Source organism: Callospermophilus lateralis, chromosome 15 (assembly GCF_048772815.1).
Source record: "Callospermophilus lateralis isolate mCalLat2 chromosome 15, mCalLat2.hap1, whole genome shotgun sequence".
NCBI lineage: Eukaryota > Metazoa > Chordata > Mammalia > Rodentia > Sciuridae > Callospermophilus > Callospermophilus lateralis.
In genome coordinates, this window is record NC_135319.1 from 68,142,548 (window position 1) to 68,158,057 (window position 15,510).

The 15,510-nt window shown below is 34.9% G+C and overlaps 1 protein-coding gene across 7 annotated transcripts in view; it reads left to right on the plus strand.

Moving 5' to 3' along the window:
* The window catches only part of Btrc (beta-transducin repeat containing E3 ubiquitin protein ligase), a 188,432-nt gene that overhangs the window by 10,725 nt on the left and 162,197 nt on the right, over nt 1-15,510 (plus strand). Inside the window, exon 2 of one of the 7 annotated variants that reach the window (XM_076834111.1) lies at nt 5,021-5,074. The exons of the other annotated variants lie outside the window; for them this stretch is intronic. The gene's annotated coding sequence lies outside the window, so the exon portion shown is untranslated. The remainder of the gene's footprint in view (nt 1-5,020; nt 5,075-15,510) is intronic. 7 annotated transcript variants of the gene reach the window in all.

Below are 15,510 nucleotides of genomic sequence, written 5' to 3' on the forward strand. Positions count from 1 at the left end.
ATTTTCAAAAGATTTTTTACTACTTAACACAGAGTTCAAAGGATTAGCAACATTTTCTCCCTATATACCAGGATGTGAAAAAGAATGATCACCATTAGTACCATCATTTAAAGCTAGGTGCAATGGCTTTAATCCCAGCAGTCTGGGACACTGAGGCAGGAGGATCGAAAGTTCAAAGCCAACTTCAGCAATTTAGCAAGGAGGCCCTAAGCAATTTAGTAAGTCCCTGTCTCAAAATAAGATTTGAAAAGGGCTGCAGATGTGGCTATAGCTCAGTGGTTGAATACCTTGGGGTTCAATTTCTAGTACCAAATAAATAAATGATCATTTTAAAAAGAAAGAAAGAAGCTGGTCATGGCCTGTAGTCCTGGGAATTTGGGAGACAGAGTTGGAAGGATTGCAAGTTCGTGGCTAGCCCCATTAATTTAGCAGGACCCTGTGTCAAAATAAAAGGGACTATGGATATAGCTCAGTGGTAGAACACCCCGGGGTTCAATCCCCATAACACAAAAAAGAAAAAGAGCATTTTAATGCCCTCTCTCAATATGTGTGTGTGTAGTGTATGTGTACATGTTTTCATATATATATATACACATACACACACACATACACACACATATATAAAACATATGAACATACATACAACTCAGAGTAAAGAAAATAAAGGAAACAACATTTTTGGACTATGTGGAATAATGCCTGTTGGGAAAACATATAACGGCAGCAGCACCCCAGAGAAAAACCCCAACATGGCGTGTAAGGACCCTCTTTCTCCTCTTTGTTTCTTTCACTGGCGCGAAACGTTCCTGCCGGCACCAGTGTTCAAACCCTGCTGGTGGGAAGCCTTAGCCCCAATAAAAATTAACTTCTTGGGCTCCAGAACTGACATATGGAAGAGCTTGCCAATAAACGGGTGATCTGTTATCTACCTCAGCCCTGCTACCTCTCCTTAGACCTATATAAACACACAGCCTTTGGTAATAAAGCGGAACCTCTTCGGTGATCTGTGTCGTGTGGTGCGGCGTCTTCCAGTCTTACAATACCCCCTTACTGTGCACTGCAAGCATACAAGTATATCTACCTCCTAATCCCAAGAAACTGTGAATATGTTAGGTATATAGCAAAAGGAATTAGTTTTGCCAATAGAATCAGGATTGCTAATCAGCTGACTTTTACTTAGGGAAATTAATCAGGTATGTCAATGTGTAAGGAGGAGGAAGAAGAGGTCAGAATGGTGCTGTGTAAGAATTCAAACTAGTGTTGCTAGATTTGAAGATGAGGAAGAGGTCCATAAGCTAAGGAATTAGAGCAGGTTCTAGAAGCTGGAAAGGGCAAACCTAGAATTTACAGAACCGATCAGAAGACAGCCCCACCAAAACCTTGGTTAGAACTCAATGAGACCCATTTTAGACTTCTAAACTACAGACTATAAAATAATAAATTTGTGTTGTATTAAGCCATTAAATAGGTGGTACTTTTTTACTGCAGCTATAGAAAGCAAATACAGTCTTTCCCAAATGTTAATTGGTGTGTACATGCATCTATGTGTATGTGACTTGAGAAATAAGTAATATATACATGTGTATATATGTCTGTGTGTGTGGTTTATGTATATTTATGTATTCACTAGTCTTTTTAAAATTTTTTTTTGTTGTAGATAGACACAATATCCTTATTTAATTTATTTTTATGTGGTGCTGAGGATCGATCCCAGTGCCTCATGCATGGGAGGCAAGAGCTGTACCACTGAGCCACAACCCTACCCCCTTATTCATTAGTGTTTTATTTTACTGCTGAACCATAAAGATTTCTTGATGGATTGATACTGGCCCTTGGATTAATGTTTGGTCGAACTACCAGTGTAATTCTTTTTTTTTTTTTTAAAGAGAGAGAGAAAGAATTTTAATATTTATTATTTTTTTTAGTTCTTGGTGGACACAACATCTTTGTTTTGTATGTGGTTCTGAGGATCGAACCCGGGCCAGGTCAGCGCGCTACCGCTTGAGCCACATCCCCACAGTGTAGTTCTTTTTTTAATATTTTATTTTGAGTTCGCCTCAGAATTACAGAAGAATTCTGAATACAATTAACATTTTTTTCCTTTTTTAATTTTGCCCACTGGGTTTTTTTAGTGTATATATATTTAGTGTATATATATTTAATTGTAGATGAACACACAGTTATCTTTATTTATTTTTAATGTGGTGCTAAGGATCTAACCCAGTGCCTCACATATGAGAGGCAAGCGCTTTATCATGAGTTACAGCCCCAATCCTACATTAACATTTTTTTTAAAAAATATATATTTTTAGGTGTTGATGGATATTTATTTATTTATATGTGGTGCTGAGAATCAAAACTGGTGCCTCACAAATGCTAGGTAAGCACTCTACAACTAAGCCACAACCCCAGCCTAACATTTTTTTTTTTTTTTTTCTTGATGCATTTGAGAGTAAGTTGTTTTGTCAGTATTACCACAAAATATTTGAGGTCTGGGGTGTTGTGGCTCAGTGGTTGAGTGCTCACCTAGTATTCGCAGGGCCATGGGTTTAATCCTCAGCACCACATAAATAAATAAATAAAATAAAGGTATTGTTTCCAACTAAAACTAAAAAATAAACATTTAAAAAAATTTTGAATGTGTATTTTCTACAAAAAATGTACATTGTTGTGCTGGTGATGTAGCTCACTGTAGAGTACTTTCCTAGCACATATTAGGCCCTGGGTTCAACCCCCCAGTACTGGGGGGAGTGTGGGAAACAAAAGACATTCTACATAACTATCAAAATTTGGAAATTAACAGATGCAAGTTTAATGCTCAAATTCTGTTCAAACTTTGTTGATTATGCCAGTAATGTACTTTATAACAAGAGGATTTTCTCTAGAATCACACATTTAATATAGTTGTCTTATCCCTTTAGTCTCTGTCAATCTGGGAACAGTTTGTTAGTCTTTCTTTGATGGTACTTTTGAAGATTATAAATTGGAACTGAGTGCAAAAATGCAGACCCAAAATCTTGGCAACTCTCCCTCCTGGAGGCTGAGGCAGGAGGATTGCAAGTTGGAGGCCAGCTTCAGCAATTTGGTAGGACCCGTCAGCAACTTGATACCTTGTTTCAATATAAAAAACAAAAAAGGACTGGGGATATAGCTCAGTAGTAAAGTGCCCCTGAGTTTAATTCATAGTATATATTTTTAAAAAATTATAAATTGGTTATTCTGTACAGTGTTTTCTAAATAATTTGGGTTTATCTGATTTTCTGATAATGTTTCCTCATGATTTCACCTAGGTTATGTATTTTGGGCAGAAATACTAAAGAAGTGATGTTACATTTTATTTATTATCTTCTATTAGGTGACACATGATTTTTATTTTTCTTATAATTTTGTTTTTTGATTAAGGTGACATCCATCAGTTTGCTCCTTTAAAATTAATGTATTTCACTGGGTGTGGTAGCATAGGCCTGTAGTCCCAATGGCTAGGGAGCCTGAGGTAGGAGAATTGCAAATTCAGTGCTAGCCTCACCAATTACCGAGGCCCTAAGCAATTTAGAGGGACCTTGTCTCAAAATAAAAAATAAAAAAAGGGTTGGGGATGTGGCTCTAAAGAGCCCCTAGGTTCAATCCCTGGTACAAAAAAAAAAAAAAAAAAAAAAGAAAGAAAAGAAAAAAAAAAGGCGAGTTCCTTGGCCCTCCTTCAGACTTGAATCGGATCTGCATTTTTTTTAAAACGTAGTCTAGCTTTTAATTTATTTCTTTTTGGTTAGCAATTTTTTTGTTTTCTGGTACAGGGATTGAACCCCCAGAGGGGCTTAACCTCTAAACCACATCTCAAGCCCTTTTTAATTTTTGAGACAGAACTTTGCTAAATTGCTAAGTTGCTGAGGCTGACTTTGACCTTGTGATCCTCCTGCCTCAGCCTCCAGAGTCAGTGGGATTATAGGAGTGAGCCACCTTTCTGGGCTACTTGGTTAGCACTTTTTTTTATTTAAGAAATCTTTGCTTATCTCAAGATCATTAAAAATAAATACACATAAACACAATTGTGTAAATGTAAAAATTAAAAATAATCTCGTGGTTAAATACACATAATGTAAAATTTGCTGTCTTAATCATTCTTATTAAAATTTTGTTTATTTATTTATTACTTATGTGGTGCTGAGAATCAAACCCAGTGTCTCCCACATGCTAGGCAAGCGCTGTACTGCTGATTCACAACCCCAGCCCTATCTTAACCATTTTGAAGTGTACCATTAAGTATAGTGTTAAATATACTCACATTATTATACAACCAATCTCCAGAATTTTTTTCATCTTATACAATTAAAACTCTATACCCACTAAACAATAATTCTCCAATTCTCCTTCCCAGCTACTGACAATCACTGCTCTATTTTGGTTCTATGAATGTGACTACCGTAGTTATTTCATATAAGTGAAATCAAGCAGTATTTGTGTTATTTCACTAAGCATTGTGTCCTACAGGTTCACCCATTGTTAAAGTATTGTCTTATTTCTTATATGGCTGAATAATAGTCTGTTGTGTGTCTATATCATGTTTTATTTATTTTAATTTGTTTTTGTTGTTTGGGATTGAATCAAGGCCTTATGCATGCTAAACACATGCTCTAACACTGTAGTACACTCCAGCCCCATACTGTATTACTCATTTGTCTTTGGACACTGGGGCTGTTTCTTCACAGTGCTGCTATGAACATGATGTTATAGTTACCTCAAGATCCTGAGAAACTTTATTGTTTTATATTTACAATTTAGATCTGTAGTCTGTCTGGAAATAATTTTTATGTATAATGTGAGAATCATTCTTTTTTCCCTTTTTATATCTGACTGATTCAGCAATCAGATATGGAAGAGATTGATCACTTTTGTCATATATGAGGTGTCTATGTGTGTGAATTTGCTTCTGTAAAACTATGTGTTTATGGTACCATAGATTGAACCTGGTGCCTTGTGCATACTAAGCAAACACTCCTCCATCCTGTTTTTTTTTTTTTTAAAGGTGTGATTCTGTTTTCCAGATTGACCTTGAATTTGTGAGTAGCTGGATTTACAGGTGTGTACTTCTGTGTTCAATATCATGGTCTATGTTTTCTTGTCAATATCACACCTTTCTTTTTTTTTTTTTTTGCGGTACTAGGAATTGGACCTAGAGCCCACATGAGCTAGGCAAGTACTCCACCACTATGTTATATTCCCAGCTTTTTAAAATTTTGAGACAGGGTCTTGCTAAGTTGTCTAGACTGGCCTGGTACTTGAGATCCTCCTGCATTAGCCTCCTTAGTAGCTGGGATGACAACAGTGCACCACTGTACCTGGTCACATTTTCTTAATTACTATATTTTTTATAACCGTCCTAGCATGTGGTTGTATGTTCCTGCCCCTCAACCCCCCACCCTCAGTATTGAATTGCCAATTCTTGGCTCTTCATATTTCCACATGTATTAGAATTATCAATTTCCATAAAACGTCTGCTATGGTTTTCATTGGAATTGTACTGAACCTATGTATTTTGGGAGAACTGAAATCTTAACACTACCGAGTTTTGTAACCACGAAAATGGTATATCCTTCCATTTATTTAGGTCTTTAATATTTTTCTGTATAAAGGCTGCAGTTGTGGCTCAGTAAGTAGTAAAGCACTTGTTTAGCATGTGTGAGGCACTGGATTCAATTCTCAGTACCACATAAAAAATAAATAAAATAAAGGCATTGTATTTATCTATAACCCCCCAAAATTAAAAAAAAATCTCTGTATAGAGAAACTTTGTACATAGGTACAGAGTTTTATATTGTTTTAAGGGCAAGGGATGTAGCTGGTAGAGTGCCTGCCTAGCATGCATACAAGACCTGTGGTGCAATCCCAGTATGGCAAAAAAAAAAAAAAAAAAAAAAAAAAAAAGTTTTAGATTTATTTAGAGAGAGATCGAAAGAGAGAGAGAAGATTTGTTCTCAGGTATTTTGGATGTATTTAGATACTTCTTTTTAAAAGTATCTAATTTAAAAAAAATATTTGTTGCTGATAGTGAAAAGATTTTTAATCTGAAGTCTCTGACCCCAAGACTAGATATAAACCTGTTGAATACTTTATTTTCCCTGAAAGGTCTGTAATTTACATTTGAATCTAGTTCTCACTGGGGTCTGTAACAGCAAAGAAAGGTGTGGCAGTGTGCACTGTAATTCCAGCTACTAGGGAGGCTGAGGCAGGAGAGGTTGAGGCAGAGGATTGCAAGTTCAAGGCCAGCCTTGAACAATTTAGCTAGACCCTCTCTCAAAATAAAAATAAAGGCTGGGGATGTAGCTCAGAGGTAGAGTGCTAGCCTGGCATGTTCATTCTTCAGTACTACAAAAAACAAAAACTAAAACTAATTATTTGATTTAGAGTGGATTAGATTGAGGAGTGGGGAGAATAGACAGAAGCAGGTACACCATTTAAAGGTTGTAAGCAAGAGTCATTGTGGACTTGTGCTAATGTATTAAATATCTGGAAAAGGAAGACAGACATTTGAGAAAGATTCTGGAGAGAATGAATATAGTTTTCTGGGAGTAGGATAGGACAAATGAAGAAAAAGAACTCTTGAGAAAAGTAAAATATGACTGGCGTCCGTAGTACTTGCAATGATCAATATTTGTTATTTTAGTTAATGAATAGATGTATAGTGATATTTTTTTGTGGTTTTAATTTGCATTTCTCCAAAAGATGCCTCAGTTCTTGATGCTTTTATTCATTGAGGGTTAAGTACCAAAAATAATAATGGTTATCAGAAGAAAGTATTTGATATGCCTTAAATTTAATGTTTTATGAAAAAAATTTTGTGAATATTTTAATAGTGTATACCTTTACAAAGTTTCAAATAAGGAAATGCATGATAATGCATGCTTGTAACCCAGTGCCTCAGAAAGCTGAGGCAGGAATATCAAAAGTTTAAGGCCAGTCTGGGGAATTAGTGAAAGGTAGTCTCAAAATAAAAAATAAAAAAGGCTGGGAGTATAGTTTAGTGGTAGAATGCCCCGTGTTCAATTCCCAATATCTCACACACACACACACACACACATACACACACACACACATAAAAGCATAGTTTCAAGTAAGTCCTGTGACCTTGAAGATGAGAGTTACTTTATAGGGTTTATTTTATTTTATTTAAGTGGCCTTTAGTCTTAAGTAGAATATGTGGCTTTTAATAAGCTGAAGAGATGGGCAAATGAAAAAGAAAAATGTCTCATCATCCTATAATATTTTTTGGTGATTGGTCTACATTTTACCTCCTCTTTCCATAATTTTTTTTCTTTTTTTAAAAATATTTTTTAGTTGCAGATAGACACATTACCTTTATTTATTTATTTTTATGTGGTGCTGAGGATTAAACCCAGTGCCTCACATGTGCAAGGCAAGCGCTCTACTACTGAGCCACAATCCCAGCCCTAATTTCTGTTTTAATAAAGCAAAAAATAAATGAGAAACACCAATGTGATCAAGATCATTATGATCTTAGTCAACAGCTACTGATCTCTTGCTCCTGATAATGCATAATAGGATTTTGAAACTTTATTCTGGCAAATAGTTTAGATACAATGAAGGCTTTCTTTTGACTAATTCATTTATTTATTCCCATCTATTTCATCTCCCTTCTTTGTATATCACCCTAAACAGCAGTCTGTATTATAAGAAGCAAAGCTAAGTGATTGGTAATTAAATGTTTAGTGTTTATTTTTGTTATTAGCTTGAGGTTAAATTTGTTTAATGAGTGCACATGGAAGAATTGTGCTTTGTACATTTTTGAATGCATACTTGCTGATCACCAGCATGGTACTCCCATTTTATGGAAACTAGAATGTAATTTCTTACTTTTTAATGATTGTAGAGTTTTATAGTTATTGAATCTTTGTTATGATGGTGTTAGTCACATCAGCACTTTCTTTGCTACCAAGTTCTCAGTTAGGAAATCGCTTCTCCATTATAGCTTGTTTCCTTGGGAAAGTAAAGTCTACTTTGAAGCAGTTTCCAGTAATATATGTTTTTTATTATTATTATTGTTTTTATTTGTTCTACTTAGTTGTACACGACAGCAGAATGCATTTTAATTCATTGTACACAAATGGAGCGCAACATTTTGATTCTCTGGTTGTACACGGTGTAGAGATGCACCATTTGTGCAATCATACATGTACCTAAGGTAATGATGTCTATATCATTCTACCATCTTTCCTACTCTCATAATCTCCCTCCATCCTCCCCTTTGCCTAATCCCAAATTACTTCATTCTTCCCATACCCCTATACCCCCCCCATCATAGATATCAGTATCTACTAATCAAAGAAAACATTTGACCTTTAGTTTTTTGGGATTGGCTTACTTCGCTTAGCATAATATTCTCCAACTCCATCCATATACTTGCAAATGTCATAATTTTGTTCTCTTTTAATGCTAAGTAATATTTAATTGTGTATATGTACTATAGTTTCTTTATCCATTCATCTGTTGAAGGGCTTCTAGGTTGGTTCCACAGTTTAACTATTGTGAATTGAGCTGCTATGAACATTGATGAGGCTGTGTCACTATAATATGCTGATTTTAATTCCTTTGGATATAGACCGAGGAGTGAGGTAGCTGGGTCAAATGGTGGTTCCATTGCAAGTTTTCTGAGGAATCTCCACACTGCTTTCCAAAGTGGTTGTGCCAATGAGCAGTCTCACCAGCAATGTATGAGTGTACTTTTCCCCCCACATCCTCTCCAACATTTAATATTGCTTGTATTCTTGATAACTGCCATTCTGACTGGGGTGAGATAGAGTAGTTTTCATTTGCATTTCTCTAATTACTAAAGATGTTGAACATTTTTTCATATGTTTGTTGATTGCTTGTATATCTTGTGAGAAGTGTCTATTCAGTCCTAAGCCCATTTATTGATTGGTTCGTTTATTTTTTTTGGTATTAAGTCTTTTGAGATCATTTATATCCTGGAGATTAGTGCTCTATCTGTGCTTGTGGTAAAAATTTGCTCCCATACCGTAGGCTCTCTCTTTACCTCAATGATTGTTTGCTGAGAAGAAGCTTTTTAGTTTGAATTTATCTGATTTATTGATTCTTTTTTTTTTTTTTTTTAAGAGAGAATTTTTATTTATTTATTTAGTTTTCGGCAGACATAACATCTTTCTTTGTATGTGGTGCTGAGGATCAAACCCGGGCCGCACGCATGCCAGGCGAGTGCGCTACCGTTTGAGCCACATTCCCAGCCCCTGATTTATTGATTCTTGATTTTATTTCTTGCACTTCAGAAATCTTATTAAGGAAGTCAGGGCCTAATCTGACATGATGAAGATTTGGGCCTATTTTTTTTTCTATTAGGTATAGGGTCTCTGGTCTAATTCCTAGGTCCTTCATCCACTTTGAGTTTTGTGCATGGTGAGAAATAGAGGTTTAATTTATTTATGGACTTCCAGTTTTCCCAGCACCATTTGTTGAAAAGAGGCTAAACTTTCTCCAGTGTATATTTTTGATGTCTTTGTCTAGTATGAGATAACTGTATTTATGTGGGTTGGTCTCTGTGTCTTCTATTCTGTACCATTGGTCTACATGTCTGTTTTGGTGCCAATACCCTGCTGTTTTGGTTACTATTGCACTGTTTAAGGTCTGGTATTGTGATGTCTCCTGCTTCACCTTTTGTGCTAAGGATTGCTTTGGCTATTCTGGGTCTCTTATTTTTTTCCAAATGATCCAGTAATATATTACTGTAGACTTTCAAGCAATGATTCAGATTTTAGTATTCAGTTAATTTAAAAAAGATGACCTAAGTAGAAGAACATTAATATATTTGATTTTCAAGTTGCAGTTAACTATAATGATAGCTCATAGATCTACTTCATTCTGTCTTGGAATGTTGCATGATTTGAGTTAAAAACAGTTCAAAAGTTAGTCAGATGAATTAATTGAAAAAGAGTCCTGCCTTATCCAGTCAGTGCTTCTTAACAGTTTTTCACATCTTTCAACCATTCTCAGGCTTGGCACTTAGAGAATCAGAATGGACTGCTTCAATTATCAAGTTTGGGAGTAGACATTCTATTTATAGAGGTCCGGGTATCACCTTTAATTGATAGTCTTCTGAATATGCCCCCTCTTTTTTTAACCTGATACATACAAACTGAATCAACAAATTGTAGGGCTGGGGATGTGACTCAGTGGTAGAACACTTACCTCACATGTGGAAGGTGCTGGGTTGGATGTCCAACCCCCCCCCCCCCAAAAAAAAAATTCCCATACTCCCTCAAACTAACTATATAATCCTTGTCATGTTCATATGTAGTCATGTTTAAAAAGTATTTCCTTAGTGTCCTTTTTTTCTTTTTTGGGGTGGCAATACTAGGGATTGAAAATGAGTTTTTTGCCATTGAGCTACATACCCAGCCCTTTTTTAATTTTTGGAGACATACACTCCAAAAATTTCTGAGGCTGGGCTTGAACTTGAAATCCTCTTACCTTGAGTCAACTGGGATTATATTCGCCAGGGATCCTAAATATTCTTATTTATTTATTTATTTTATGGTAGTGGGGATTGACTCTGAATTACTTCACCACTGAGCTATGTCCCCAGTCCTTGTTTTTATTTTGAAACAGGGTCTCAGTAAGCTGCTGAGAGTCTTGCTAAGTTGCTGAGACTGGCCTCAACCTTGTAATCCTCCTGCCTTAGGCTCCTAAATCCCTGAGATGACGCGTGTGCACTGCCATGCCCAGCTTTGGCTCCTAAATCTTCTTAAATGGGTTCTACCAATATCTTGTGTGAAAATATCATCTTTTGAAAACATTCATGTTGAAAAAAATAATTTGAATGAACCTGGTGTGGTGGGGCACACGTGTAATCACAGTGGCCTGGGAGGCTGAGGCAGGAAGATTTCAAGTTCAAAGCCAGCCTTCAGCAATGTAGTGAGGTGTTAAGTAACTTAGGGAGACCCTGTTTCTAAAAATAAAAAAAATAAAAAGGAGGTGGGGATGTTGCTTAGTGGTTAAGTGCCTTCTGGGTTCAACCCCTGGCACGAAATAAATAAATAAATAAATAAATAATAAAACACCCCAAAAGAATTAGAATGAGATTTATCTGATTTGGAGACCTGTTCTCTCTTATTGTATTTTTAAAATGAAGATATAGTACATTATAATTCTTACTATTGGATCACTGAAAGTTTCATTTAAATATATTAGGGATTATACTACAGAAGCCTGAGTAAGATACTCCATATTTTTTTCCAGAGAAGCTTCTTTAAATGCTTCTGTTAAGTGTAGGACTGTTCTGATGATTATCTTTTTAATTAAAATGAGAAATCTTTGTTTAAAGTGGCATTCGTTTTTTTACGGCCTGTTACAGTCTCTGTAACAATCATTTCTTAAGTCTGAACGTTTTATTTCCAGGAATCCATTTATATAAAACTATGTTTAGACTTAATTAAGGAACGATTCTTACAAAGCTTGTAAATAGCCAGGAAAAAAGGGACCGAAAATAAAACTGACATTCACATTTAACAAAATGATTGTTACAAGGTATGTAATAAGCTATAAAAATACAATAAAGACCTTTTTATAAGAGTTCATATTTTTTGATCCTTGTTTTCAAAGGTATTTAAGAAAAATATCAAAGCTCTGCAAAGTGACATCTGTTTTGTTGAATGGACTAGTGATAATTTTTTGTTGTTTGTGTATAACTGATAGTGTAGGAGTTCTACCTGTCTGGTTAGTATGTTTTCTTTGAAATACTTCATAATCATTTTAGTTTAGATGAGAATGTAAATTTTACAATGTGCTATGATGGAAACAAGACCTGATTCTCTGATTCTACTTTCTAAAAGTCGTTAAGGTGTTGAATAAATTGCATGAATCTTTTTGAGTTTCATTTTCCTTATCTGGAAAGCAAAGACAGTACCTACTTTTGTATCAAAGAGTTGTTATAAGGACTAAGTGAAATTGTAAGTAGTGAAAATATTTGAAAGTTATAAACTGTGTAAGCATCTAAGGTTATGTTTCTCTCTCTCTCTCTGTCTCTCTCTCTCTTTTTTTTTATTGTATTGTGGATTGGACTCAAGGGTGCTTTATCACTGAATTACGTCTCTGGTCCGTTTTTCTTTTTGAGATAGGGCTTTGCTAAGTTGCTTGAGAGTCTTGCTAAGTTGCTGAGGCTGATGTTGAATTTGAGATCCTCTCACCTCAGCGTCCCAAATTGCTGGGATTACATGTGTGTGCTGCCTGCTGGCTAATGTGTTTTAAAAATGGACTGTATACTTTTAGGGTCTTCTAAGTATAGAATCATATCATCAAATATGATATGATTTGAGTTCTTCCTTTCCTATGTATAACCCTTTAATTTCTTTCATCTGTCTAATTGCTCTGGCCAGTGTTTCAAGAAAATGGATGGAGTTAGAGAAGATAATGCTAAGTGAAGTTAGCCAGTCCCAAAAAAACAAATGCCGAATGTTTTCTTTGATATATGGAGGCTGATTCATAGTGGGATAGGGAGAAGGGAGCATTGGAGGAATAGACGAACTCTAGATAGGGCCGAGGGGTTGGAGGGGAAGGGAGGAAGCATGGGTTATTAATGAGGGTGGAAAGTGATGATCATTATAATCCAAAGTACATGAAAACATGAGTTGGTGTGAGTATACTTTGAATACAACCAGAGATATGAGAAATTGTGCTCTACACGTGCAATAAGAATTGTAATGCATTCTGCTGTCATAAATAAATAAAAAATTTTTAAAAAGTTGGACTGTATAAAATTTCTTTTAGTTAGCACCCTTTTCTTATTTGTGCATTTAGTCATGTAAATGTGCACAACCTTTTTGTAAAGACCTCATCATTATTATTTTTCTGTTTTCTTGTATGATTGAAACACTATTGGCATAGTAGATATTACACAGGATTTGGAGACAAGAAGACCTGGTTTCAGTTTCATCTCTCTTGACTTATTAGGTATATAGTACTGTTATCCTGAATTATAAATGTAGAAATTGAGGAAAAGAGAGAGTAAGTTACTTTTTCAGAATTATTCAGTTTGTAAATGGTATAGCCGGTATTCCATCTTAGATATTCTAGGCCCAGAGTGAGTGCTCTTAACCAGTATGCTATACTAACCTTGTTCCTCAGTTTCTTCACCTCTAAGATGAATAACAACTGTTATGTCTATTGGATTGTTTTGAGGATCCAGTAAGAGTATATGCATAAAATTAGTGTCAGAATGTACTGTAAATATAAATTATAAATGAACTTTAGAATTAGCATTCATCTTAGAGTAGCTGTTGTTGTAGTTGTTTTTGTCATTTTGAACTACAGATAGTCCCCAATTTATGACAGTTTGTTTGACTTAGGATTTGTTTGTTGGTATGAAATAGTGTGTATTCAGTTCCAACCCTGCTTTGAATTTTGATCTTTTCCTTAGTTATATTCAGTAAGACTCTCTTGTGATACACTCTTGTGCGGCTCCCAGTCAGCCCATGTGACCATGAATTTAACCATGTATTGTGCTGTTAAACTATGATCTTTGGTAAGTTAGGTGCATTAAATGCATTTTTGACTTAATTATTTTTTTTCAATTTTCGAGGGATTTGATTAGGATATAACCCCATCATAAGTCCAAGAACATCTGTATTTTTTCTTTTATTTGTATTATCTTTAGATTTATTTGGGAGAAATATGTTTTTGAAGAGACGTGTGAGTAGTATTAGTGTTTTTACAAATCTGTAGAAAATGGTGAGAAAAGCACAATGATCTTAATATATCCTTCACATGGATTGGCTAATTGTTAAAATTTTTCTACATTTGATTTTTCTTTGTATATTGCTATCTATACTTCTCTTTATAAAATTATTTGAGAGTTGCACACATGCAATACTTACCTCTACTTCTGCTTATATTTTCTAAGAATGAAAGCATTCTCTTATAATCACAATATAAGATTCCACCAGTAAATTTAATACTGATAGCATTTTATCATTTAATATATCGTTCATAGTCATAGTCCTTCACTTGTCCCAGTAATGTTCTTTACATTGTTTTTTCTTTTCTTTTTAAAATTTATAATCCAATCACATTATATATAATGTCTCTTTAATCTTCTTTAATTTACAGCAGTTCTATAACATTGTTTTACTCATGAAATTCATATTTTTGAAGAGTCTGTGGTAATTTTACAGGATATCCTTCATTTGAATTCATCTGATTGTTTCCTTATGTTTAGATTCAGGTTAAAAGGTTTTGGCAGGAATATATGTTGTGAATTTTTTCTCAGTGTGTCATTTTTGAAAGTACTTCATGTCAGTTTGTTAACATTATTGATAATATTATATTTGATGATTTTATAAAAGTGTACTCACCAGATGTCTTTGTTTTAAAGCTATTGTTAAAAGACAAAATTACAATAAATTTAGTTTAAAGATCTTCATTGACTTTTATTTGCAATTCTGGAATTGGGCAACACTTTTCTATAAAATAGAATGAGTGTCCCAATGAGCTAAGCCAAGGATAGGTTGACTTTATAAATAGAAAAGAGCTGAGGAAAGCAGAAACAGAATAAAAATGATTGGATGCTTCAAAGTTACTTTTCTTTCTTTATTTTTGAGTACTGGGGATTGAACTGAGGGGCACTTGACCACTGAGCCACATCCCCAACCTTATTTTGTATTTTATTTAGAGACAGGGTTTCACTGAGTTGTTTTGTGCCTTGCCATTGTTGAGGCTGGCTTTGAACTTTGAGATCCTCCTGCCTCAGGCTCCCCAGCCACTGGGATTACAGACATGCATGCGCCATAGTGCCCCAATCAGTTTTCGGGTTTTTAAATCATCTTTGCATACTCTTCAGCAACTTGGTTCAGTTGTTTGTGCTATTAATAAAGTGAGTAGCAAATTTGTTGTGTCTTAAAGAGATATTTTCACTTTTATAGAAATTAACCAGTTGGTCCTCCTCCCTTGCTTCCTCTATTAGAAATTCTATATGCATCAGGAAGAAGAGGATGACCTTAATATTTACTTTACAGACTAAATCACAGCCTTGAAGCAGCTATTTCTTTTCAAATAAAAAGTTTAATTTCACGCCCTGATTAGTGCTAGTACGTGCAGGTGGATATTTATTTTATGTAGCTAAACTGATCTGCCTTTGCAAATTACTTGCCAGTCAGCAGAACTATAATTTCTTATGAGTAGTTGGTGTAAATTACAATTCTCATTAGTAAGTTTTTTTTTGTGTGTGTGTGTGTGTTTTTAAATATGTATTTATGAGCTGGGGGTGGGAATCACTAACCAAATTTTGGCCAGACTAGAATTTGACTAATTGTTTTTTTCCCTAAAGGCTCAGGGATTGATGAATTTGTACTAATAGCCCCAATTAATTAGCATTAGGAAAGAAAGATCTTGTTTTCAATTGATTTGAAAATGTACTCGGGATCTAGAAAGAGTTGTTCCTTGTGGAAAAGATCTCAAGAAGAGATTTATTGAGAAATTAAATATAGTTAAAAT